This window comes from Prinia subflava, chromosome 2 (genome assembly GCF_021018805.1).
Source record: "Prinia subflava isolate CZ2003 ecotype Zambia chromosome 2, Cam_Psub_1.2, whole genome shotgun sequence".
NCBI classification, from domain to species: Eukaryota; Metazoa; Chordata; class Aves; order Passeriformes; family Cisticolidae; genus Prinia; species Prinia subflava.
In genome coordinates this window covers 50793464-50819597 of record NC_086248.1, presented here as the reverse complement: position 1 = coordinate 50819597, position 26134 = coordinate 50793464, and the positions used below count along the sequence as shown (strand labels likewise).

The 26134-nt window shown below is 37.7% G+C and overlaps 1 long non-coding RNA gene across 2 annotated transcripts; it reads right to left on the bottom strand.

Annotated features, from left to right (window-relative positions):
* Nucleotides 1-2917: 2917 nt before the first annotated feature.
* LOC134547729 (uncharacterized) lies at nucleotides 2918-21963 on the bottom strand. Of its 2 annotated transcripts, none has more exons than XR_010079577.1 (4): nucleotides 21756-21963; nucleotides 15909-16002; nucleotides 14258-14364; nucleotides 2918-5949 (listed from the first exon to the last, which is right to left on the bottom strand). It is a non-coding gene; the product is annotated as an uncharacterized LOC134547729 (long non-coding RNA). The 2 variants fall into 2 exon arrangements; XR_010079578.1 differs by having other exon boundaries at nucleotides 14270-14364.
* Between the last annotated feature and the right edge of the window lie 4171 nt (nucleotides 21964-26134).

The window sequence follows — 26134 nt, the reverse complement described above, 5'->3', positions numbered from 1 at the left end:
GAATCACCTTTCTCAACCTTTTTGGTCCCACTTCTTTTGATGCAATCCAGGATAAGGTTGTCCTTCTGGGCTGCAAGAGCTCCTTGCTGCTTCATGACTAACTTTTAATCCACCAGCAGTACCAAGTGCTTCCAGGCAGGTTTGCTCTCCATCCCTTCACCCCACAGTCTGCACTGATGCAACGAGTTACCCTGACCTAGTTGCAGGACCCTGTACTTGGCCTTGTTGGAATTCTTGAAGTTCCCATGATCCACTGTTCAAACTGGTCCAGGTCCTTCTGGATGGCATTCCACCACTTTGGCATGTCAGCTGCACCACTCAGCTTGATTCATTTGAAAACTTGCTGAGGGTGCACTTAATCCTTTCATCTATGTCATTGATGAAAATATTGAGCAGTAGTGATGCCAATGTGGAGCCCTGAGGGAAACCTCTTGTCACCAATGTGCATCAGGACATCGAGCCATTGACCACTACACTCTGGATGAAACTGTCCAAACTGTCCAACCAATTCCTCATCCACCAATTCCTCATCCTCCAAGCAGTCCATCCAACAAATACATGTCTCTCCAGTTTAGTGAGTAGGATGTTGTGGGGGACCAGAAATCCAGATATACGACATCCATAGCTATCAAGCTGCTATCAAGGAATAGATTTAGTGTCACATTGCTTGGTTGATGTTGGGTCTTTCATATTACCACCAGCAAGGCAGAGATTATTTTCCAAGAATAATTTTGGATGGGAATGTTTCTTTTTGCTTGGAGTGAACTTTGGATACCAGGTGAATATTCTGCTTTACAATGGCATATTTGACAAATTGCGTGGCTGAGGTACATATGTATATTTATTCCTGTGAGAACTGCTTTGTGATTTCCTTAATTGGGTGGAATTGTCTTGTTGCTAGATCACAGTAAAAGCAAAGGTGACTCAAGTTCCCTGTGAATTTTTCTGTGACAGAGTACCCTAGGTAATTCAGGAAAAGTCCAGCCCTACCGCATCCCACAGCTATTGTGTGATTGTCACTGAGTAAACAAAAGGATTGACCCTGAGTGGAAATTACATGAGGCCAAGATAAACTTATCAGTCTCAATAACCTTCACACTTTTTTTCTTCCTTCCTTCCATTTCAGGTCATGCTAGTTTGACTCTACGAGAGCACAGATGCCTTGTGAGCCACTGTGACCTTCCTTTCCCTTTCTAAATCTCATTAATGTATTCCTTCCTCTATCCAAAACTTTATGGACTCTATGAAGCTTGCTACAACAAGCCCTCAGAGAGGCCTCACTGCATTTTGGCTTTATAAAGGATGGCACAGATACCTGCAGGACTACCAGATGGTGCAGAATGGCACCTTGGTAAGGCTTGTCACCTCTCAGAAACAAAAGCTTGAAAGACACCTAGAGCCTCACTCTTAGTGCCATGGGTCAGACTGTAGATTAGGACAGATTACTTCACATTTGTAAATCCAGATCTCATGGAACTGGTGTTTGAATTAATAAAGACATCTTAGCTGTTCTAACAGCTGCCCTATCCATTTCTGTGATCCTCTCTTTTCTTGTGAGTCCTCAGGCCACTTCAAAGCCTTAACCATTGCCGTAGACAGCAATTATTTCCAGGCTTCAGCCACTACCTTATTTTCAGTGAGGACAAAAGGCAATATTTGCAAGTCCAAACTAACATTTCATAAGAACCATGGCAATTTTCACAGCTTGACCTGGGGTTAGGGCTCTAAATAAATTTAGTTGTATTTACTCATGTTCTGGTGTCACTACACTGCACCACAGCTGGGTGCTAGTCTTCCTAAATCAGATCAGTACCAATTGCTGACTCCTTCATTGATGTTACAAACTCTTCAACAGGAAAATTCAACATCAACTGTAAAACTATTTGGGTTTGAATTATCCATTTTTATCTTCATGGATGGTCTGTTAGCACATGCCATGACTGTGTACTATATTCACTATGTAGAAAAACCAAATACCCTGGAAGGGAACAGTAAATTCTTTAGTTTTCAGTAACAAAAATTATGTCCACAAGGTCCATTTCAAAAGTAAAAAAAAAAAAAAAAAAAAAAAAAAAAAAAAAAAAAAAAAAAAAAAAAAAAAAGGTAAGTAGAAATGAAGTTACAGACGACCCTATCCAGCTTTTTCCCTTTCAGCTGACAGTTCAAGCTGCATACCAGGAAGCAGGCATGTGCCCAGCAACATCATTTAAGCACAGCCCTTGGAAGAGGTGCTGTCTTTGGGGAATGGCTGTCAGACTAAGGTCATGTCTGCACATCTCTGCTATTTGCCTATGTATCAGTTTCATTTGAAAAATATGGAAATGAATGCCAACATCCAGACTTACATTTCCTCTATCTCTGCTAAGCAGTTTATTCTGTTTTAGATTCTGTTTGTGAGCTTTCTGACTGCTATATTTACCACAGTTGCATGCTAACCTATAGAATTAAACACCACGTTTTGTTGAAATTTATGGACATCAAATATACAACATTCATTACATTTTAGAACCAAGTGATTAAATAGGCAACAATCTCTAGAATGTCAATAATCCCAATGTTTCTTATGAATTTACTTGTTTCTTATGAAGTTAGTGGTGAATTTAGTAATGCTGGGTAATGGTTGAACTCAAAGATCTAAAAGGTCTTTATCAATGTACATGATTCTATGATTCTAGTGCAGTCCTTTCTCTCACACCACAATATAGATCATGGAAATTCATTTCCAGAAACTTTTCCTTCTTTTCTAATGGTAGAAATGCTGTGACCATCTACATTAATTTTTATTTAGTTCTCTTCTCCATAGATAACAGTGAGACCTACACTTAAAACAGAAATACTATAAACATATTTTTTAAGTATTTTTGCTCTTCAATTAAGACTACTTTACTGCAGACTCACTAAGCAGGAGAGGATCTGAATTGCTTTGTTTTGGGATTATTTTTTTGTCATTTTCTTTCAAGACACATGCAGTATTTATAAGTCTTATGTTTTACTGGGGTAAGTTACATTGTACTGACAGCCTATTGTCCCTGCTACTTGTCAGTGGACCCTGGTAATATATTATTTCTCCCTCTTTCTGTACCCGAGGCAAGTTTAGCTGAAGACTGTGCTAGATGGCTCATACAAATTCCATTACAGCGGCTCCCAAGGTGAAGGAGTCTCTGTGAGACATTTGTCATACAGACTGCCTGAAGACCAGAGACTGTGACTAGGGAGACAAAAAAGTGCCACGAGTTTGAAAGCAGGTGAATCAAAAATCTTGTCTTGAACTTTTCCTGCCATGCAAGCAAACATCAGCCAGATCAGTCAGATGGGAGCAGTGTGAGCTGCCGGAGGAGTGAGCTGCAGCTGTGCAGCTGCTCTCCAAAGGCCTAGCAGAGGGGAGGAATTCATCCACATTAGTTTACTCATTAATTTCCTTTTTAATTGGTTAAAATTCCCATTGTAATAGAAGCACTCCATAGCTATCACAAAGAGATCTTGATTTAGCATCTTTAAGAGCAGGGAATGGAAGTGAGAACCAAAGAGTTGGAGTGTCCAGATAGAATGAGTGCACACAATTTATCTCTGTCATTTGTACTGTGAGTTCACTCATGCAAAGTATAACCATCCATGAAGGGCTCAACCCTTGAAGAACATCATCCATCAGAGCTCCAGACTCCAGTATAACACACTTTGTCTTGGAGAATCTGGTTTCTTTCTTGATTAGAGTAACATGAACAGAAGCTTAACCTTGCTCAGAGAGAGATATACTTTTTAAACTTTTCTTTCCTGTTGCCTGTTCTGAGTAACCAACAAATGCTGAAAAAAAAGGTATTTGAACTCAGAATTTAAAGCTGATTATATTACTTTCTCAATCTCTGCTGAAATTCTGGAAATTAAATTATCCTAGAAGATCTAAGACCGCTATGAGATTTTGTTTCTCTCCAGTCATTTTCCCCTGAATTTGTGAATGGAGATCTCATTAAAATTGGTGGAGTTATATTCATCTAACAGTACTAACTAGAAATCCCTGCTAATTTCTCATGTTATGACAGTATTAAAGTTAAAATTTTTCAATTTTTAGTTATTTTCAGATTCTATTAATGTCTCATAGCCTGTGACAGCTACTTTTTTTGCACAACATGCCCAGGTTGCAGAAGGAACATTTCCAGCATACATTTATATTAATCTCTCTTTTTTCCCCCCAATGTGTTATCAAATCTATCAAACAGAAAAAATATTTGAGATCTGACCCAGTTTCTTTAACAATTTAAACCCCAGTGAAAGATGTGAATAAAGCTATGTAAACCAAGCTACACTGACTTCAGAACAATATCTTGAACATACAACAAACTTGTATGACTCAACATTGTTAAGGCAACATAAACCTACCCAACAGTGGCTTTTTTCCTCCAAAAATTATGACGAGCATTTCTATCTTTTTTTTGAATCTCTGCCTTTTAACCTGCTTCTTTTTACACAGCTGCAGTGTTGTGAATTGTCTATACCTCCAACTCAGCCCCTCTGCCCATGACTGCATGGTGTAGATAGTGGATACAATGCAAAAAACAAAACAAAACAAAAAACACCAAAAACCTCCCCCAAAAACCCCCCAAAAACCCCCCCAAAACCCCAAAAAAACAAACAAACAAAAAACCCCCCGCAAAAACCAAACAAACAAACAAAAAACCCCAAAAAACCCCAAAACAAAACAAAACAAAACAAAAAACCCAAAAAACCCTACTATTGTGAGATTTTAGAGGCCAAGATCTCCCCAGCTGAAAGTTAATTTGCCTACTTCTTCCTTTCTTATACTCTGGTTTAGTGCTATTGAGACAGGGCTACAAGTTCTGCTGTGGAAAAGAGATTTATAACACGAAGCATTAAATCAGTTTTTATCCTGTACTGTTAAATGTTTTTTGAGATTGATCTACTCCCCACTGAAGTCACTGTGTGGTTTTCCACTGAATTCAATAGCTTTTGGATTAAGCCAAAATGAATGAATGAAACAGTAGGACACACATCACATACAAAGAGCAGAACAGTACATTAAATGCATGTGTTTTCTCATCACAATTGGTGTTTCAGGCTGTTTAATCACTGACTCTCCCCAAAAAATAACAAAAGATTTTTGGGCCTGGAAAAGAAAAATTATTTCAGTGGTTTTTCTTCTATTGATTTTTTTTTTGGTGTATCCAAATAACACATGCCAGAAAGTGACACACTTACTATGTTTATGTAAATTCAGAGAAATTATAAAAAAAATAAATTTCCTTGGTACTTTAAAAATAGTCACCTAACTTTTCCAAAATATTTAGGTACTCACAATATGTATTACATTTTCATAGGAAATTACATGCCAGCACGCATGCAGATATTCAAACCTAAGCAAACATCAGAAGAATTTGCCTTGATAGTAGTTCATATGTCTTAATATCTGTTAAGATTAGTCATCTACACATTTAAGTTTTGTTAAATGCACAAACTATGTGACACTCCACCCTTGTTGCAACATCAACTTGCTATGTCCAGCATTTTTGTACTGCAAGGACGTGCTGTCTTTCAGGGCAGGGGGCTGGAGTATCTGCATACTGGGGGAAAAAAAAAACAGGAAAGGGAAAAAATAATTACAATATTTTGTAGACACTGAGGTAACTTAGTCAATGCATAGAATTTATTTATATATTTAAATTTACTGGAACAAAGTCAAGCCCTGGAAAGTTAAAAGCTAATCATGGTATATTTTTTATAAATCCACCCTTGTTGCATATGTATTACATAAAATTTGTTTACATGGATGATTAAATAGCACTCTTGTTTAATAAGACTTCCATGGAGAGGATGGATGATACTCCAGGGATGAGTGAGCTGTGAAGTGACAAGTAGAAGAAGTGCTTTCTGTCGACTCCCAATATCCATTGATTCAACCATTCACTCAAAGGAAGGGAACTAAACTTTGTTGGATACCTGTGAAATGAGAAATAATTTCTTAGCATACAATAGCATAAAAATGTTCTCCAGAGCAGAGGACAAATTAACATAATTGAAAAAAGTTTGGAGGGAAGAGAGAGGAAAACTAAGATGCATCTCTGTGGAATTTTTGCTGGGCCTCTGGGGCCTTTAGTTTGCTGTGAGTAGCTGTGATATATTCTGCCTCATTTCACTCCTGAGGAAATTAGAAATCCTTAAAAGTCCCACAACAGTCATGAAGCATCAAATATTGAAAATCTGAGAAATCTTGATGCTTTCTGGGATATTTCCAGATCCCACTTAATTCGTGACTCATGATAGCAATTATCCTCTCCATACTAGGGGTACAGTAACTAATTAAGTAGGCTCATGAATGCACCTTCAGAATCTGGAAGGAAAGCATAACTGATGTGATTATATTCCTGACAGGTTCCTCTGTCCAAAGCAAACTTTAAACTGCTTAAGTCCACAGTTCAAATGAACAGAAATCAAGTGCCTGGGATTGAAAGTAGTTTAATGTAGTTTAATACACCGTTCACTTTAAAAGATACTGTTCTTTGGAGGAGTCATTCTTTATATTTTATGATGTTTGGAGGCAGAGCTGCCTAATGACTATAACTAAAAGCTGTCTGGATTATAAGTATGATTGAACTATTTAAACATCACTCGTTATGGGGGAAAACTGATGGCTACCTTGATTCACAGCCTGCCAAGTTCAAGGTACTGAATCTCCTGGAAACCAAATAAACTGCACAGCCTGAGTGAACCCGAAGGACAACACCAACAACAGCCATGCTGGCACCCTCTCTTGAACTCTGAGTTTCTGGGAAAGGATGATCAAATCTCCCATGCTCCTGATAGTAATTCAGATGCTTTGGGATCACACATTTACATCCTTCCTATGTTGGATTTTTTTTCTTACAATCTAGTATACAGGATGAAAGAAGAATGACAAAAGAAAGAATAAAAAAGATGAAAACAAGAAAAAAACAGAAGTCAGAAAAGCATCTAAGCTTTCCCAGAGAAAAGATTGGTAATAGAATTAATTTATTTGTACTGACATTGAATCAGAGTTATGGACTAGAATTTGCTGAGTAAGGAGCTTACATGTATGCCTGAGAAAGTTGTTCAGTCACACCATTCCTTGTTGAACTTCTCTGGAGGTGGTGCTGGAGGAATGTCATTTTCACATTGAGAGAAGACAGAAACTCAATACTCTATTCTGGATGGATCAAGTAATTAAAGTCCTCCTTCTTCCCAAAGACATTTGCTGACATTTCAGTTGCTGAGGTATAAATGGGTAAGGGCAAAAAGTTCTCTTGCTAAGGAAGCAGAGATGATGTCCAAATGCTTACTAAAAAAATATCTGTGATTCAATGTTTCACTTAGCTGAGAATCCAGTTAATATTTCAATAAAATTGTACATCTAAGTTTGAGTGCAAATGGATAAACTTCATGTTATGTATGTGTATATGGGTGTGAGCATGCAAAAAAATGTATAACCAATTAGTTTTTCAATCCTTTTTTCTTTTTACTGTGCAATGTCTTTTTTGTCATTTTTATTTAATCACTATTTAATCACTATTTTAATCAATATTTATTTTTTCATTCTCTCAACACAAAAGACAGAGTAGGCTGTCAGTAGTATTAGACAACGTGATAGTCTTTGCCTACGTCCACACACACCAACATTCTCTATGTAATGACTTACATTTAAAAAATGGAAGATCACTACAACCCATCTGAGTCCTTTCAGAGGCAGAAAGTGTTCCTGCTCAGTGTTCAGATCACAGGATCACACTGTCACGTGCAGTTTACGTGGCTGATTATACCTGGATGACTTCACAGCCTTCTGCCAAAGACCTAAAGCTGTTTTAAAGCTACTATTAAAGTTTTTCCTCTGCAGCAAGGTTTTAAACACTTAAGATTTTGAAATAATTCCATTACAGATCTCTGACATGACATTTTCCACTCTGATGCACTCTTCTGAGGATTAAATTATATAAATAAAAGAATCCTGCATGTAACAACATGTCTTGAGAGACTCAATACTATAAAACTATGTTTTAGCTACTTATGTTAATTGATTTTTAGACAATCCTTAAACGTGTCTGCAATTGCTACTGTCTTCTTCTTGAAATTATAGCCCTCCTTCTGGCTCAACTATTTAGACTTTCAGAAGTTTGACACTGATTTCTCTCTCCAATTATTTTGTTCCATGGCACTCTGCTGTAAATTACCGAAATTCTTAAGCATGAATGCATGTTCACCTGCTCAAAATGCTGCATCAGCTGAAAATATGCAGTGTTTTTCTTTTCAATAGAATTATCACCTTTAAGGTAACAGCTAAGAATTCCTTTTATGTCTCCTTTAAAGGTATAATTCTTCTTTTATTCATTTTCTACTGTATGTTATTGTCTTTCATTTAACAAAGAATTTTAAATATGATTAACTACACCATAAGAAAATGATATAGCATAGCTGCACTCGGAAACAGATGAGTTTACTTCTTGTAATAGGACAAAAGTCTATTTCAAATTAAAGAAGAAGTTGCCTACTATTATGGTCTTAAGGGCGCATTTAATTTATTTTATAGAAAAGAAAATATCAGGACTCTGAAGTCAAGAGGCAATGATTTTAGTCTGTGATTTTTGGTAACAGAGGCTGAGCTACTTAGTGCTATCTAGGGTATTTAACTACAAAATTACAATTAAACTAATGGGACCTTCACAGCTACGCCTTGTGCTTTGTATTCAGTCATAGTATCAGCTGTAGGATCCTAAAAAACTGGAAAAACCGCTATCAGCTTTGAAACTGGCTGGGTTGTTTAGCTTGTCCACTTACCTCAAGCCTAGTTGGGCAAAGGGCAAACCTTGAGATAATTATTGTGTTATTCCATTTGGGAACAAAATGTGTAAATAATTTTCTGTTAGTAAAAAGGCTTTGTTCTTACAAATCTTTCCTGTCACTACAGCTGTATTATTGATGTATTAACCATGGGGGGTGGAGGGAACAATCATTGTTTTACTGCCCTTAATATGAGAAGCAAATTCAAACAGGAATATGAGGGTAGAAATATCAGAATAGAAAAAAGACAATGGAGTTGTTGAAGAGAGCTTTGACTCACAGTACAGTGGGTTGTAACACTGGTAATTAAGTCTGATAGCTGCAGAGCAGCAGTATCTCCAAAAGCGCTGTTCTGTCTTCTGTCCACACTATCTCAGTTTTGAACATTTTGTTTTTATTCTTCTATTACAAGCAGAGAATCCAGTGCAGGCAGGGAAGACATTGCCGTAACAACTTCAGTTGTTTTTGTAAGCCTCAAAGTGAGACCAGAAGGAAAACATCCAGACAAAATAATAGGATTCTATCAAATTTGTCTCAATATTTTCAGCACTCCCCACTTTGCATCTGGAACGTGCTCACACACAGTAGGCACTGATGAAATGGGGCCAGGACTTCTCTCGGACTCACAAAGGTTCTACTTACTTTTGATGTGAATCAGTTCCCAGCAGATGTACCATAAACACTTCCACCCCACAGAAATCCGGGGGAGGTGAACAAGGGCCACCAAGCAAGGAGTTGTAGGGAGGAATTAGTATGAATTCTTTTGTTTCCCTATGGGTTGATGCAACCAAACTGTGCTCTGAGGAATAATGCCGCAATTTATTCACTGAGTCGCTCAGTGCCAGAAATTTTGGCTTTCTTACTTGTAAGGTAGGCAATATAAATGCAATTTTCCTTGTGATGAAAATGAAATATTTGAGGAAAGGATATTTGACATTTCAGAGCACTTTAGCTTAAAAAAAAGAAATTGAGATCTGAAGTGTTATTATTATGAAACATCTTTAAAATATTGTGGGTAACACAATTTGAAACCTGATTCCAGTAAACTTAGGAAAATGGATACCATTAATTTTCTGGAGATGAATGTTTATTGGGAGCTATACAGCTCCCTATGCACTATGCAGCTGTGTATAGTCCTACCACACCAGAAGGGAACTGCTGGGGCTCCACTGGCTGCTGAGGGACTCTGGAAGTGTGTGAAGCACAGGGAACCCGCCAAGGCACTTTGCTAATGCCTTGGTTCCTCAGCTCAAATGAGAAAAAAAAGAGAGGCTGAGGAATCAGCAAGTGCAAGCTGAAAGGAGAGATCTGGAGCAGAAAGTAATTGTCAGATTTTATTTAATAAAGAGAACAAAAAGAAGTGCTACAAGGACCAACAAAGCTACTAAACCCATTCTATGTAATTGCCTTCATGGAGCAAAAACTTCCTTAACTGGAGTCATGTCGAATACCTGCAAAAGAGCTACCATTTCCAAACCTCAGTTTCAAGAAACTGGAAAAACATTTTTTAACAGGTCAAACAACTCGTACAGCCTCCAAAACAATTTTTTTCAAATGTCACAATCAAAAAAAATTAGTAAGGAGCTAAAACATCAACAATTAGTAAGGAGTTAAATCATCAACAGCAAAATAAAATTACTGATGATAAGATGTTTTCTATGACTTATTGACATTCTTTGTCTAGAATATGTGCAGGAGCAAGTTATATTCTTGGATAGAATACAAAAATTCCCTTTCATAGATCTATATTTTGTAGATAATTTTTTAAACAATTGTAAGCCTTTAATTTCACAGAGACTCATGCTTTGAAAAGAAAAGAACCTTTCATTTAAAAATATTAGAAAACAGAAAATGAACTGTTCTTAATCTCTACCTCCTTGCCAAGTTATCATTCCCTCCTGAGTAGGAAAGTTCATTTATTTAGTGATCATGAAATGTAAAAAAATGTTTTCTTTCGAGTCTTTAGGATTTTATCTGCCTCTCTAAACCACACACCCTGCTGTCTTTGTCAAAGGGTGAAAAAAAAGAGGTTTTCAAACTGCTGGAGCAGGTACCAAGGGAAAATGCAAATCTTTCATAATCCAAAAATGTCTCTTTTTGTTAGCATTTTGTGGACCAGATATACAATATCAATTTTTAAAATAAATTCTCAGACCACCCACTAGCATCAGTAAATATATAGCTATGGACTTACACGTGCATACATGAAGGTACAGAGTATAAACCAGAACTGCCTGGAGATATCTTTCTGTTATTTCTAAAAAATGAACAATCAGTAAATGAAAATATTTGTAAAAAGCTAAGAAGAATCAAATCTGGATTCCTTTATAGCAGTCCAACAATTGTGCAAATGGTTTTTAAATTGCACACAATTCCATCTCTTTGCTACAACAGCTCAGGTGCCCAGATTACATACAAACAAAACTCGAAAGTGGTGACTCATTTTGTCTGTAAACACACAGAGTTTGCCTGAATCCTTTCATGTCTTCTTTTCCTACTATTTTTTCCCATGGATCTTTCCATGCACAGTTCTGAACATCTTCCCAGGAAGAGCTGCCATAATATTCTTCCGAGGCAAAGTTCTCCCTTTCTGTTTCACTTTAGGAAGGAATTTGCTGTCTCTTGGGCTATCAGCATAAAGGCAAATAAGCACATTCTCTTTCATAATATGAAAATACAGACTCAAATTTTTTTGAGTGCTTTGAACAAGAAACCTCCAGTTTCCAACCTGCAGTTGACTGATCTCCACCTCCAGCCTTTGGTTCTCTCTTTGGTGAATACATATTAGATTATAGAACCTTGAAGAAATTGATCACTGAGAATGAGGATTATATCATGTCACTCACACTTACCTCTACTCTTTAGAATGGAATAACTTTCCTTTATAAAAAGGTAGAGATGCTATAAGGTGTAAAGGTATAAAAAGCTAGAAATGGACTAAGATTTTTATAAGGAGCGATGCACAACACAATGCTAAGAAATAAATGTGAATAAACTTCTCTCTAAAGCTGCTTGTCACATATATTTGTGTATTTGTCTTCCACTGCTCCCTGAACAAGCTTTGCAATGATACTTCAGCAAGTGGTTGAAGTAGGGGAGCAAAAAATTTCCATGAAGAATAGTAGGGGAAAGTCCCAGCTGTGAGCTTCACTCAGTGTACAGTTTTGAATCTCCTGACATTTTTCCTAGTGTGAATCTAAAAACTCTTTTGGTGCTCATAAGATATTTCTTCATGGAAAATAAGATTCCTCTCACCTAGCTCTAGCCATCTGAAACACAGGTCTCTAGTCTGAGAGAATCCTTGAGGGTTGCACTACAGACTGCAAGAAAGAAGTCCTTCTAATTAGCAAGTCAAGTACTGCAATGTCTGGAGCAGTTTTCCAGACATGCTCATCTTCCTCCATTGACTCCAGAGGGAGCTTACGTGATTCATTCAGACCAGAGGTACAACCTTCACGTGGCTGACATCAGGCCAGCCCCAGCTTGCAGGGTGGTATCCCAGGCAAGGGGTGGCGGGGCAGAAAACAGCTTAAACCATTCCTCCCACATTAACCTGGTCTCGTTGTACTCCTTCTGACAGACAGGTCCCTCCTGATTGTTTTATGAATCAGGGCTTCTGTCTTCCATGAGCAGGGCAGAAGCACTCTCCCTCCTTTGTTCAATCAAAGTGCCATAAAGTTCCAGCACTAACTTTCCACAGTTAGGTTTTAAGGAGCAAGCTGCAGAAGGAGAAATGATCATCAGGCAGTTCTGCAGGAGTGACCAGCTTGGCATCAAACAGAAGAGGGTAAAATTGTATGAGAACTGTCCTTTTGAATTAAATAGCTACTTGTAAACTCACATGTTACTTTTGCAGTCTAGTCTCTTGTGACAGCCATGCCCAAATGAAATAAAAGGTACAAAATCTTTACTCTGTTAACAACTTATAAGGAAAAAAATTAAGATGGTCTACAGAAGAGCGTTGCGCAAAGGCTGTGCTTGCTATAGGCTCTCAGCACCATTCAAATAACTTTATGAAACAGCACACAAAAGCCAATGAAAACAAAGTTTGGAACATTCAAATGATCCTAAATTTAGATGTCTGGTATTTTATGTATCTGCTAGTTATCCTTATTTTAATCCTCCACCCATATCAGTTCTATTTTCATCTAAGCTAACCATGTAGCTATTATTATAACTCTACCATTCTTCCTAATAAAATGGCTGTTTTTCTACTAGAAAGTCTGTTGAATATTTATATCACATTAGATATTGCAGGTGTTTAAAAGTCATTTGAATGACTTGCGGTTTTGTATTATTTCACATGTCATGTTAGCCATGTTTACACATTAAGCAATTGTGAAACATTTGCAATTATTTCAGTATCCCAGATTCAAGTCAATAAAACTAGTTGAGAACTACATATTATTAGCTCTCACTCATGTGATGGAGAATATTTACTCCACTATTTAAGCTGCCTGAGTTCATTATAAGGTGCAGAACCAAAGCAAAGGAAAAATTCTTATCTTTTTTAACTAGCTTTGATTCTGAGTGGTTAACACAAGTGTCGTTTTTCTTTCATTGCATGTTTAGAGACACCTCTCTTATGATGATAAAAGACAAACATCAGAACATCTTGCTTTATGCTGAGCTACTTATTTCAACATCACAGTAGTGGGATAATTTGTGGAAGACACGTTGACTAATATACAGGTTTATGCCTGCTAGACGTGACAAACTGCAGGTGGGAAAACTGGGACGTGTCTTAAAAGGACATAGAACTGTTTTGCCCTCCTTTTATATATTTTGTCTACAAATCCTAGAATACTTAAAGAATTAAAAACACCTATTACATCTGTGCAATGATTGCTATATAATTAGTACACTGATTATAGTTCATTATTGAAGTATTTACCAATGTTAGTTGCTGGGTTTGGGGGGGTGGGGGGTGGGTAAAGAAAAAGAAGATCATGAAGAATTTTCTCATGTGTGTGGTGCGAACCTTCTTTGCAACATCTCCAAGTTTGCTCTGAAAATGTACAGATACTCTCCTGTTAGTCTTATTCCAGAGGAAGACCTTTAAGCTAAAACTGTACTCCCATAGTATATGTAACCTAAGATTGTGTAGCTTATCTTTCTGATTGCAGCTATGCGTTCTACTAAAGTAAAACCTCGGTTTCCAAAAGTACCTAAAATCCCACACAATTATTTAAAGAATTTCATAGAGTGTTGCAAAAGAGATAGAGGTGATGTAAAATATCTAAGTCCTATCTCAGAAATCTCTTATAGAAAACATCTTTGTTTTACTCACTTGGCTCTGGTCTAAAGAAAGCTGTACAACAATCAATGAACAGACCCCAAGAAACTAAATCCCATTCAATTTTTTCTTTAAATTTTTAGCAATCAAGTTTCCTTTTTCAGTATTTAGATAATTCTAATAAAACTGCACGATATGATATTTTTAGAAGGAAATCTGTACCTTTATACCTACTTGCTGCAGGAAAAACCTGGTGCATTGCAGTTGCTGTTCCACTTTCCTTACCAGAAGGAGAACCTGCTGAGCAGTTTCCATTTCTCCCCTTCCTTCTGCAATAGAGAGCAATAGTGACATCAGAAAGTCCCGTCCCAATTGTTCATGGCTGTCCATGACAGCAGGACCTTATGCTGAATCCTGAAATTTTCACTAAGAGTAGTGTTAAACTTCTATTATTGACAATGGAGACAATTTCTCTAAAAAGAGAAATATTAGTAAGACTCTCTCACAGACACATAAGGATATATATGGTACAGCACAACGAAAGAAGAATTTGAGAGAATGCTATACTATGGTATGAGTTTTTTGTTGAGCTGCTCAGAAATTCTTTTCAGAATAAGAGATTAAATTCTCAGATGTCTGTATTTTCATGGAAAGGGTTTAATTTTCAAGGAAAAAAATAAGGTTTCTGAAAACTGAAACAAAATAATTTGACTTAGTGAATTCATCTAGTTAATAGAACATCAAAATGCTTCTTCTTAGTTAAAAATGACAAAATGAATTAGTTTAGTGTTTTCGAATCAAAATGTTTTATAATTTCTGTCAAGCACAGTGTGCTTTGACCTTTTGTTCCAATTTGGAAAATAAACAGATGCTGAAATGAATAAATGTCAGACAGAAACTCCACTTCCAATCAGCTACATTTATGTGTATGTGCAGCACAGTTAAATTCTGGAGGTCTTCTGCAACATCATGCTTTCCAGAAAGAAGAACCAGAAGTAAATTTGGGAGCATTTGGTATTTTCAGCTATTGCTGTCTATTATATCACTTATGGAAATGGCCTTTACATACATTAGAACTAATAACTTATACAAAATTAATGGTTACATATTGACATACATTTCAGCAGAACTATTTCAGGTTTAATTTGAAAATGACAACAAAAATAACAAATTAGAAAGTCTTTTAAAACTGCAGCATATTGTCTTTTACTTTACAATTTCCTGACCCATTTTTTTCTTCATTCTTCCATCCCATAGTATTTTTTATATAATTGCTTTAAAGAGAATGTAACACATAATATCTGTCTCCAAAATAATTTGCATAAGGCAGAGAGCTGTAGGGGCAATTAATTTTTTATTTTATTTTTAGTTTCTTTTGGAGTCCAGTGCTGAGATGGGCTTGAGCCACATACTTGGCACTGGATTTGATGTAAACTTGAGGGAGAAGGTGTTACTGATAGACAAAAGTGCAGTTTGTGACAGCTCCATAGCAGTTCCCTTCCATCTCTTCAGCCACCAGAACTAGAGCAGAAATACTGCACAGTACAAAGGGAAATGAGGGGCTTGTACAAGCAGTTTCTGGCATTCAGCAGAACAGGTCATGGCTGTGGGAAGTCAATATTGGTTTTGAAAACAATCTTTGGAGGCGGTGTACATTTCTCAGAAAGCTCTGCAGGTGGCCCTAGTGCTGAGCTTTCAAAAGTACAAAGCTTTCAGTCATCATCACACAGATCTGTATACTTAAACCTCTTCTTAGAGTGGATGTAAGATGCCTAAATACAAAATTGTAGTAGTAGTAGTAGTAGTAGTAATAAAAATAATAAATTATAATCAATTATAATAGCACTATTAAGAAAAGTTGGGAACACTCTACCTTAAGTGATCTCTAAAAGGGAAGCTCAAAAGCTAAAGTGTAGAAATAGTTTTTTATTGGTTTCTTCTTTCTGCAGCATTCATGAGTGACAGGTCTGCCAAGAGAAAAAAAAAAAAAGCCTTAGACCTGCCTCCTCTTAATAGTTTAGCTGAAGGAGAGAGATGATGCAAGCTGTCTCATTCACTGCTGACCGAGCTTCTTACTCGGGACACGACAGAACTTGACTGCAAAGGCAAGAATCGCTGTAAGTGGCAGAATAGGAAAGGGGTATCCCTGGAGGCTGCTCTGTCTTTCATTGCAAGCCTCTATAATTATACACTGCCTTTCAAAGCAACTTGTGAAAGCTGTCTTTGCAGCCTGCTTCTCTTTCCCAGGCCCCGGGGAAAGTGCATCATAGCCATTCCCTGCCAAATCCAAACACCTTACGATCAAGCATTTCTAAATATGGCTCTGCAGTGAAGCTGCTGGGGGAAAGAAAAAAAAGGTGAAATGTTTTTTTCTGTGCATATCTCACCTGGAAAGTTTTTAATGTTCAGAATAGTACTGCAGAGTGATGAGCTGAAAGCCTTTATAACAAACAATAGCCCTAACTCTCCAATATTTTTCTTAACATTTTGAGATCACTAGTTAAAACAAACTGTGTTTGCTTGTATCTCTCAAAATCTTTCAAAACCTTAAACCTCTTCAAAAAATGGAAATCCTCTCCATCTAGCCCATGTCAAAACCATAAGGAAAAAATCTTTGTGCTGTTACTAATAAGTGCACATTACAGCATGGACAACAAAGGATAGATGCGTGTCTTCCTGCATGCTTATGGGCAGGGAAGAGCAGCTATTTTTCTCTCCACAGCCTCATGTGGTAAGAAGCCAGATCATTCCAGCTCATGTTATTACATTCCTTGGGAACATTCTTGTACAATACCACACTGCTTCCCTGGTGCTAAGTGATAAAGATTGCAACTCCTTGCCTTGGTCTGGTGAACATTTGTGCAAAGAGATTCAATTTCTTAAGTGAGTAAAGGCACACTGGCATAGGTATGGACTGCAGAGGCTGGCTCTGGATAGGGAAAGGCAAACACAGATATGTCCTTCAGTTACTCTTTTCTCAGCTGATTCAGGTTCCCAAGGCTAAACTTGTTGTGTTATGCTTTCCAGTGACTGTGCACTTTGGAAGGATAAAGAACTATTTTAAGTTCTCATTTATATGGTGTGCTATAAAATAAGGCCCAAGATGGATGAACAGGGGCTCTGTTTTTTAACAACAGTGACTTAGAGATCTGCACATCAGCCATCTCTCCTGTAAAGTCAGACAGATTTACAGTGCCTGGAAATGTTTGCCAACAAAGATGTTATTGTAATTCCAGTGCCTGTTCAGAGAAGTTTATGAGGTAGAGTTAGAAACTGTTCATATTGTCTTCCTGCACTTGATGTATAGGAGAGACAAGATGCCAGATACATTGCTGAGTTAAAAACAAAGCTACTGCAATGTTAGGATTATATCTAACATCAAGTACCTCATGTTCTGGTCTGCTGCCTCCACCCTTCACCTAGAAATTTTGCTGTGTTTAACCCTCCTTGCATGGCTGTGGACAATACAGTTACCTCTTCTGTGCTTTTACTTGCACAGCTGATAAAAAAGGCAGTGTTCATTATCTGGCACAAACTATTGCATCTGTTCAGTTCTTTGTGAGACAGTTGTCTGGTCTTTCATAGGACTGCTTGTAGTTTACAATGCTGGTAGCCAACTTCTCCTCAGAAGCAATCAAAGGACAACCCATCACTGTATGATGGGTCATTTCTCTAAGTAGGCATAACTCCACTGGAAGCTAACAGAAACGAAACTTTTGCTGGGGTACTATACTCCTTTCCAAAATATGATAGTGCTGTTTGGTTTGGGTTTTTCTTCATATTGACCTCTTGAATTGTCATTTTGTTTTTCTAAACATCTGTCAATGGTTAATACAGTTACTCAAGACAGATCATAAGTCTTTATCCAAAGGCAGTTCCACTTGCTCTTGAAGAACACAAGATAGTTCTTCTTCTGCTTGTAATTCTTGGACAATACAAGAATTTTATGTGTGTTTATATGTCTAAAATGCCTCTTAACTAATTCTCTCGGATGACTATCAAACTGAATATCAGCTGGACTTTTAATTAGCAAAATTTTGAAGAATTTTTTGCAACTTTTTTTTTTTTCTTTTTGCTCTTGGAGGAAGTTAAGTAAGCCCCGTAATAAATAGCCTGCTCAAGAAGCCTTTTGGCTTCCACACTTTGCAGTGATTGTGTTGAGCCTGTGCTCCAGAACCAACGCTTTCCTGTGAATACATCACTGACATTGGCTGCACATTCCTTGGATAGCAGCGAAGTATTCGGCTGTCTAGACACAGCCAAATAAGAGCACAAAGCTTACTGAGGGCAAATCACTAACCACTTCTGTTGGCCAACAATGGGCAGAAGGGTTCTCTGATCCCTTTAGCTGTGGTGCATGGGAGTAAGTCCAGGCTCTATGCAAACTAAACCACTGCAACACATGCTACTCCATCATTTCCATTCTAGGAAGAAAAAATACTATCCAGAGAGGCTATAAAGAAATGTGGGAACACAGCCAGGGTAGTTGCAGCTGAACCTCTCCTGTTGACATGGTCAGTTTTTAAGCTCCCAGGTGTAACTTAATGTTGGAGAGATATGGACCAGGCAGGTGATACCTGGCCATACACTCAGTTGTTGGAATGGTTCTGTTTCTCTCACATTTCTGTCCAGTTCCATGTTTGGAATGTTACTTTGTCCAAGCTGAAAATTTAACATTGAATACTGTTTCTACTTGTGGTGAAAGCAGATTTTTTCTCTGTGATCCATTTGGGCTTAGAAGTGATACTCTGAGAGGAGTTGAGGTTTTTTTCTTAATTCCTTGATTTTATGAAATATCTTCCCAAAAATATTTCTGAGAAAATTGAAGTTTTAAAGTACCCAAGAGTCAGATTTAACCGTTGCTCCATTAGAAGGAATGAGAAAACTATACATTTTAAGATAGCCAATAAAAAATTTGCATCCATTCAATCTTTGAAGAGATTTTTCAGGCATGAATGAAAACTGGATTTACTGGAGTATTTCTTCCTGTGAGTCTATTTTGGTTTCATTCGTTCATTAAAAGCAAGGAGAGTTTCACTTAATCAAAGATTAAAAATCATGTGAGTCATTTTTCAGTGCTATGAACAGATATTAATAGATAAATTAGACATAACAATCTTGGTATAACAGAAACTGATAACTTAATCCATTCTGAATAACACAATAATATAGATTACAATGATACATGCCATTACTGTCAGCTAGAGAAGCTGATCTTGTGAAATGTCTGATGCTTCCATCTGTTCTGTAAATTTTTAATTTTTTTAGTTTTAATGATCTTCATAACAAGAAAACTGAGATTACCAGTAGTGATATTACAAACAACACCCATCTCATTCATTTTCCATTGACACTGAACTCACTGCATAATTCTAATTATATTGCAACCCATAATAAACACCTAAGGGCTTGGATCCTCACAGTTATGTCAAAAAATGGATGCAAGGGTCTTTGTGAGTTTGGTGCCATCAGGGCATGTAATGTTTCAGCCCACTCAAAGGTTTTAAGCCTTTGAAGGCTTGTGAGGAAATGACAGATAATAAATTAATTACATGAAAGTATATTAAACAAGCAGGAACCAGAGGCAGCATTATGCATTGAATGTATTGAAGGTCTCATGGACCTTCTCCTGCTTCTTCTTCTGGGAATAACCAAAAACTGGGGTTGCTTTGTTACTACTTTGCTTTTGTTATGTGCCATTCTGCACAGCATCCTAGAGTGAGGAAAAAAAGAAGTGCCAAAAGGGGTTAGAAATATTTTCTTCACCCAAAACACTTTCTTTAGTTCTACAAATGTATTTAAAAGAAGGTCCTCCGGTTTTACACATGCTGCTGATGTCAGCTGTCTCTAGCCAAGATAGAGCAGCCAGTGAAAAGCTTTTCTTTCAAATACTGTATGATCATTTCAGGATACTGATAAAGGACCTTTGATGCAGCCACAAGTATTCAAGTGACCTCTGCCATCCTTCAAAATATATAGCCAATCAGCTCACACACAACTAAAAATTTCCTGTATGTAAACAAAAATTAATTGATATAACAGTTGGCTTTCAGACAACTGATTTGACAAAGTGTTCTAAGTGCAGTCAAGGCCTTTCCTCCCATTTTTAAAAGGCAAATATTTATCTAGAAGCAGAGGCTTATCCAGAAGTATTAATGTCAATGTCACCACTAAGAACATGCTCATTACAGTTGTGCAGCCTCAGCTGGCCTTGCGAGGAGCAAAGTTCATGGTCATCAACAAGGAATGTTCCAGAAAGTTGTCATATTTAGCACAGAATAGCACACTCATCAATCATCTCTGTGAAGCAAATAAGATTTTGACAAATGGCATGTTTGTATTAAGTGCCTGAAACTATTGCTATTTTAGGAGGCCTTGCTCTATTGTCAAAGTGGAAGAGCTAGAGTTCTTTCACTTCATCATGTACCGAAACCACCTATCGAATCAGGGCACTGCAGTCTTGCTGAAAACCAGCCCAAATACTTGAGATGGGCCTACCCTCCTTGTTCTGCTGTAGTGCTTCACACACTGTGTCCTCACTAGCGAGGCAGTGAGTAGTCCTGTTCTTCAAAGGCTGTGCAGAGACCTCTCCCCTCAAACCCACTTGCATGGCCACATCCCTTAATTGTCTGTCTTGTCAGCATGCTTTCTTCTTTTCCTCCTCCTTCCTCTTTGTTATGCTAGGCAGACATTTTATCTTCCCAAACAATGTTATGTTGTTCCATTACAAAGTCTTTATTTTAGTCTGTGCTGGCGCAATGTCCTTCAGCAGCACTTGTGGATAGATACCTTGAGAGGCAGAAGAACTGAGGAGGAGGATGACAGCGGTGAAGATTGTGTCTCCAGATAGCCTCAGTCTCTCAGCTGTCAAAGGCAGTGACATAAATTGAAAGAGAGCCTGAGTGTTGTAAACTAATACACAATCTTCTTAATATGCCTTCTCTTGGGAAATTAGGCTGTGCATTTTAGTATTTCCTCCTTCAGAGATTGTTAGCGTGTGAAAACCAACAAATACAGATTGAATGTTAGTAGTAGGTAAGGCACATACCCATTTCCTATGTTTTTTAATTCTGTTGTGTTAGTTTGAAATTTGTTTTGAACACTGTTTAAGTTTGACTAGTACTATTATTCAAATTTTATGGTTCTTTCATCAAGCTCCTATGACTGTACTCTGACTAAATATCATATCCTGAATCCCAGATCTCCAGTAGTATCAGTGTGATGATCTTCAGCACTCCATGATCTCAGCAGAAAATGTTATCTTTGAGCTCTTTATCAGACAGTTTTCCCTCTCTCTTACTCATCGTGCAAATTAAATCATAGGTTACCCTCAGCCCAGTACCACCCACAAGTCCCCACATCCTGACTGTCCTCTGGATCTTATTCCACAGCACCAACCTTTTTCTCATGCCACATTTTACATTAACTCTGTAAATCCATGGAATATTTGAAGATTTGTACACTTAGGGAACTCCCAAGAATTCCTCTATTTTAATTAGCACGGGAAATACATCAGTCCAAGTGAAATTATTCATATCTTCTTGTCTTGAGTTTCTTACATTTTTTTGAGCAGCTGGAGGATATCCTTCCTCTTCCACACTGCTTATGTTCTTTCTTTATTTTAGAGGTCCAAATACGTAACTCCTTCCCCTATTCTTCACTCACAAATATCTTGATTAAAGCATTTCACTTCTGGAGGAGCAGCCTTTCCCTTTCCTACCTTATGTCCATCTTTCAGGTCCTTGCATTCACCTCTTTGGCCTTTCTGTTTTCAAAGGGCTGTAGCAGACCTTTTTCCTTCGGCTTTGTTTCTGAAGAAATGCTAATGATGTAGACCCCGATGCGTCACGGTGGAGCTTTCCCCTAAGCTTTAGCCATCCCATTGTTTTGTCTGACCAAGTCTATTCACAAGATAATAACACTTAATGAGTCCCTCTCTCTCTCTCCTTCCCGCAGGCAGACTTGTAGACGCCACTCTTTGGCTTTTTAGCGTTAAGAGTAGGAAGCAGTCACTACAAAGGCATGCCTACACGGCAGGCAGAGCTGGGATTGCATCACATGCAGAAATACTTGCGTTACCTATTCTGTCAGCCCCAGGACACTGCGTGCTCGCCACTGCCCTTACCCTGTGCTAAGCTGCAGCCTTCCTCAACTCCGTTTCCTTTTGCAGCTGGATTCTCACAAGTATATTTCCACAGATGTACATCCAGCAGACCTCCCGTTAAATTGTAAGTATTTTGAAAGGCTGACAGGTACCCAAATAACACCAACAATTCATAAAACCAACCTGGAAATCGTGTAGGAATAGAGGAAGTTTTTATTCGGACTCCTGACAATCCAAGCTTACACAGCGTGTGATAAGAGATACTATGATACAGGAAGGAATTTTCCGAAGAAAAACAACCTTATACAAGTAGTATCATCCCAACAAAAGCACCAAAATGGCCTTAGCAGGCTTATAGCTATACTCCTTCAAAGAGTTTTGATGTCAAAGTAGTATAAGCAGGTGTAGATTTACTAAACTGCAAAAGGGAATATATTTCTACTGGGATGCTCCTGTCACACACAGGCACCCCTGGGCATCCTCTGTACTTACAGCCTTGAGTAAAAGTGCTCTCCTGTCACAATTAACACCTGTAAAATGTGCTGAGCGATCTATTTTCAATAAGATTTATCTGAGTCTTCTGTGTTACACCATCTCCTTTGCACCATGGACATAAATATTCTGGCAAAGAGGCAAGAGTGTCCTGGCTGGATGCTTGACTCTCGTCTCTCAGGAGAACCCTCATTTTTAGCTCATGTCATGGGTTTCTCACCTCAGCTGCTGAATGGTGAGCAGCTGCCTTCCCGTTTTTGCTTTCCTCTGCTTCTACACCTGGACAACATTCCCGAGGGAGCACTTCCTTCCTGGTTGTAGAGACAAAAGGGCTTTTCCAAACAGCTTTTCCCCTGCATGAGTCTTCCCCATCCTGAAACTTTGCTCTGCAGGGGTAGGGGGGATGCACTACAGCATGCCATTCTGCTTACTGTGTTTCCTGATGGACTTACAATTATGCAGATGTTTCAAAGATCCCTTTTCTTTCTATGTGAGCAATCATTGTTGCATTTCTTATTGCACCTATCTGCTTTGTCTGAAGCAGTATTTGTGGATTAGTAAATTCCATAATTTAAAAATTTTACGTGTAAAGAATACGGGAACATGAAAGCAGTGGTGTTTTCTGGCAGCTGTGAGGATGTTCTGCAGCTGCAAGTTGCAGTTTGGGAAAATTTGTCCTGAATTTTGAATGCTGAATGTTAAGTTAGCCAAATCTTGCTTCTGCAGCCTGTATCCAACTGCACTAAGTGCCAGTTGGTAATTTCTTTCATATCAACCAATATATAATATATTTTCTTACTTATCAGACAGTTCCATGGCAATTTTAACAAAGATTTTTTAAAGTATCAGGGATTATTTTATTTCAAGGTCTTGACAGGTAAATTATCCAAAGTAAAAGCTGTAATGTATTTACTGTTGATACTGTCCATAATATTAATATCGAGCTGCTAAAGTTGCTGTCTTGCTGAACACCAGCTCTTCTGTTGCTTCTGTTGGGATTTTGTGATCCCAAATTTCCTTACTAATAAGCTATGACTCCTTAATGTATTTAGCACGTTAGCTGCAATCTTGGCAAACATCAATCCATCTGTCCTTTGAGCAGGGTGCAAAAATAGGCTGACAGAGGGTTGCCTTAAGCAACTTGTTCTGCAATGAACTCAGATGAACGCATGTGACTCAGTGCCTGTTGCTGCCTTTAAAAATAATTGGCCAAAACAGCTGACTCAAGCAGCCCGTAAAATTCTGCCCATACAAAGAGCTCACCTGTGGCATTTGATGACTTGTTTTGGCTGGTTCGTGCTAAGCATTGTCATATTGTTCCTGCCTATAGGACACCATCCACTCACCCCTTGAAAGCACTATGACTTTGGAGTTGGCTTCAGCGGTGTGTGGAGCCTGTGATTAACCCCCTACAGATATTAGTCCCTAAGAACAGTCCTCCTCCCACCACTGTTTTCATTAGTTGCTGGGCACCTCCCACTGCATTTTCAGGGATGGAGTTCCCAACTTTCCATTCACTGGATGATGAGTCTCTGGAGCAATAACTTTATGGATGTGTGGGTTGAAAGTTGTGAGGGATGCTTAAGGGCAGTGCCAAGGGACACGATCACATGAAAGTGAAACATTCTTGACTGCATAGCACTTCAGCCACCTTCAGCTTGGACTATCTCTCCTCCTATTAAAGCAAAAGTGATTTAAGCAACATCTTCTGATACAACCTAATATTTGGAAGAAAGAAGGATAAAATCAGGGCACAAGCTTGATGCTGAAACAAGAGACCAATGCTCATGCCAAGCAACAATGAGCCCTGTGCTGCTGTGCATCAGATCAGATCCATGAAAAGAGCACAGATGTGATTCTTCATGGGATGTGTGTCGCAGCCTCAGCATGAGGCAGCTCACACAGCTGACTCCATGTTCTAGTGACACATGTTCATGTGAACGAGCCTCTTCCATGCTGATCAGATAGGAAAACTCATGAACTTTGGTCAGAGAAGGAGAGTTAGCAAGCAGGGCAATAAATATCAGAGAAGAACTGTTGGATGAAAGAGAAACACAAAAGGATGGATGTTCTGGTAGGCATTTGGGAAAAAAAATAAAAGACATTAAAACATATGGAAATTATTTGTGGAGATATGTATTATCTCAGCATAATTTCAGTCACCAACTGCTGCTCTGGTCTACCCACTGTAAAATCTCCCGCTCTCTTCATCTTCTCTTTCTCTCTTCAGTTCACATAAATAAGCTTTTATTGATAACAGGTTTTCTTTAAAATTAAATTATTAACCCTATTTTTAAATTCACTCACCGATCTACTAGTTACATCACCATCTCCTTTTTGTGTCTAGGACTTACAAGTTTTAAACCTTCATCCCTCTCCAAATTTTTTGGCAGTTATCTTCAGGCTCTGTCCTCAGTGCTTCCTGACCTTCTCATAATTCCTTATTATTCTTTTAAATAGAACTGTCCTTTCCAATAAGCCTTATATCAAGTTTTCCAAAATTTGTTTATATTTCTCCCATTTAAAATGTGTCCAGAGATAGTGTAAAGGAGAGCAGAAATTTTGCCTGAAAGTAAAATTTAGGAAAAATAACTGAAAAATATACATCATATTAATTAAGACTGAGGTGTTGATAAATACAAATTTTCTTTTAAAAATTTCTTTTAATATTAATTTTTAAATACTGTAATTTTAAACACATTATTACAGTACAAAAATATTAATGTTTGAAACTGCCTTATTTTCAAAAAATATCATGCATTGGATGCTTCAAAAGATGGTGTATTTTCTTTAAAATTTCTCTTCATTAATGGTACAAAAGTTGAAAAGGGCTGATTTGGATTACAAGGAACAAAAACTTTGAAATCATTGTACAAACTACAAAAGTCCTTCCTCTGTACAGCTTTTAAAAAAATAATTTTCAATTTATGGTACATGTAAAAATGCTTTTAAAAGTCCAGGAGAAAAGAATTATATGGAAACATTGGAGACAATTGTGTTTCACAACTCTTGGCTAGCGTCTAACAAGAATAATCTGATTTTCTTACAGGTACAAGCAGGTTAAGTGTGCAATCGAATAGTTTCACGAAGAATTCTTGCCAACTTCCAACAGCAAATAAAGAAAAATCTCATTATTTAGATTTTTTTTTTCTAAACCAAAGGAATCATATTCAAATCTTTCTTTTCAGTATGCTTAGTCTATGTATTCTTGAAAATTCTTTACCAGCATGTACTAACATCAAAAGATAATACAAAATTATATGTAACATCTGCCTTGAAAAACATGTCAGTATTGCATTTAAAATACAGAAATATAACTTGATTCTACTGTGGGTGTTACTAAAATCTTCTACCTAAGGATGAAATTGCACTTTATTTTAAGTTGTATTCCCCACCCATTTCTGTAACCACTGAAAATAGGCTTGTGTGAATTCTTTAACCAACCCATTTTTTCCTAAGTAAAACTAGAGTTACAGAATCAGGTCATATTTCAATAAAAGAAA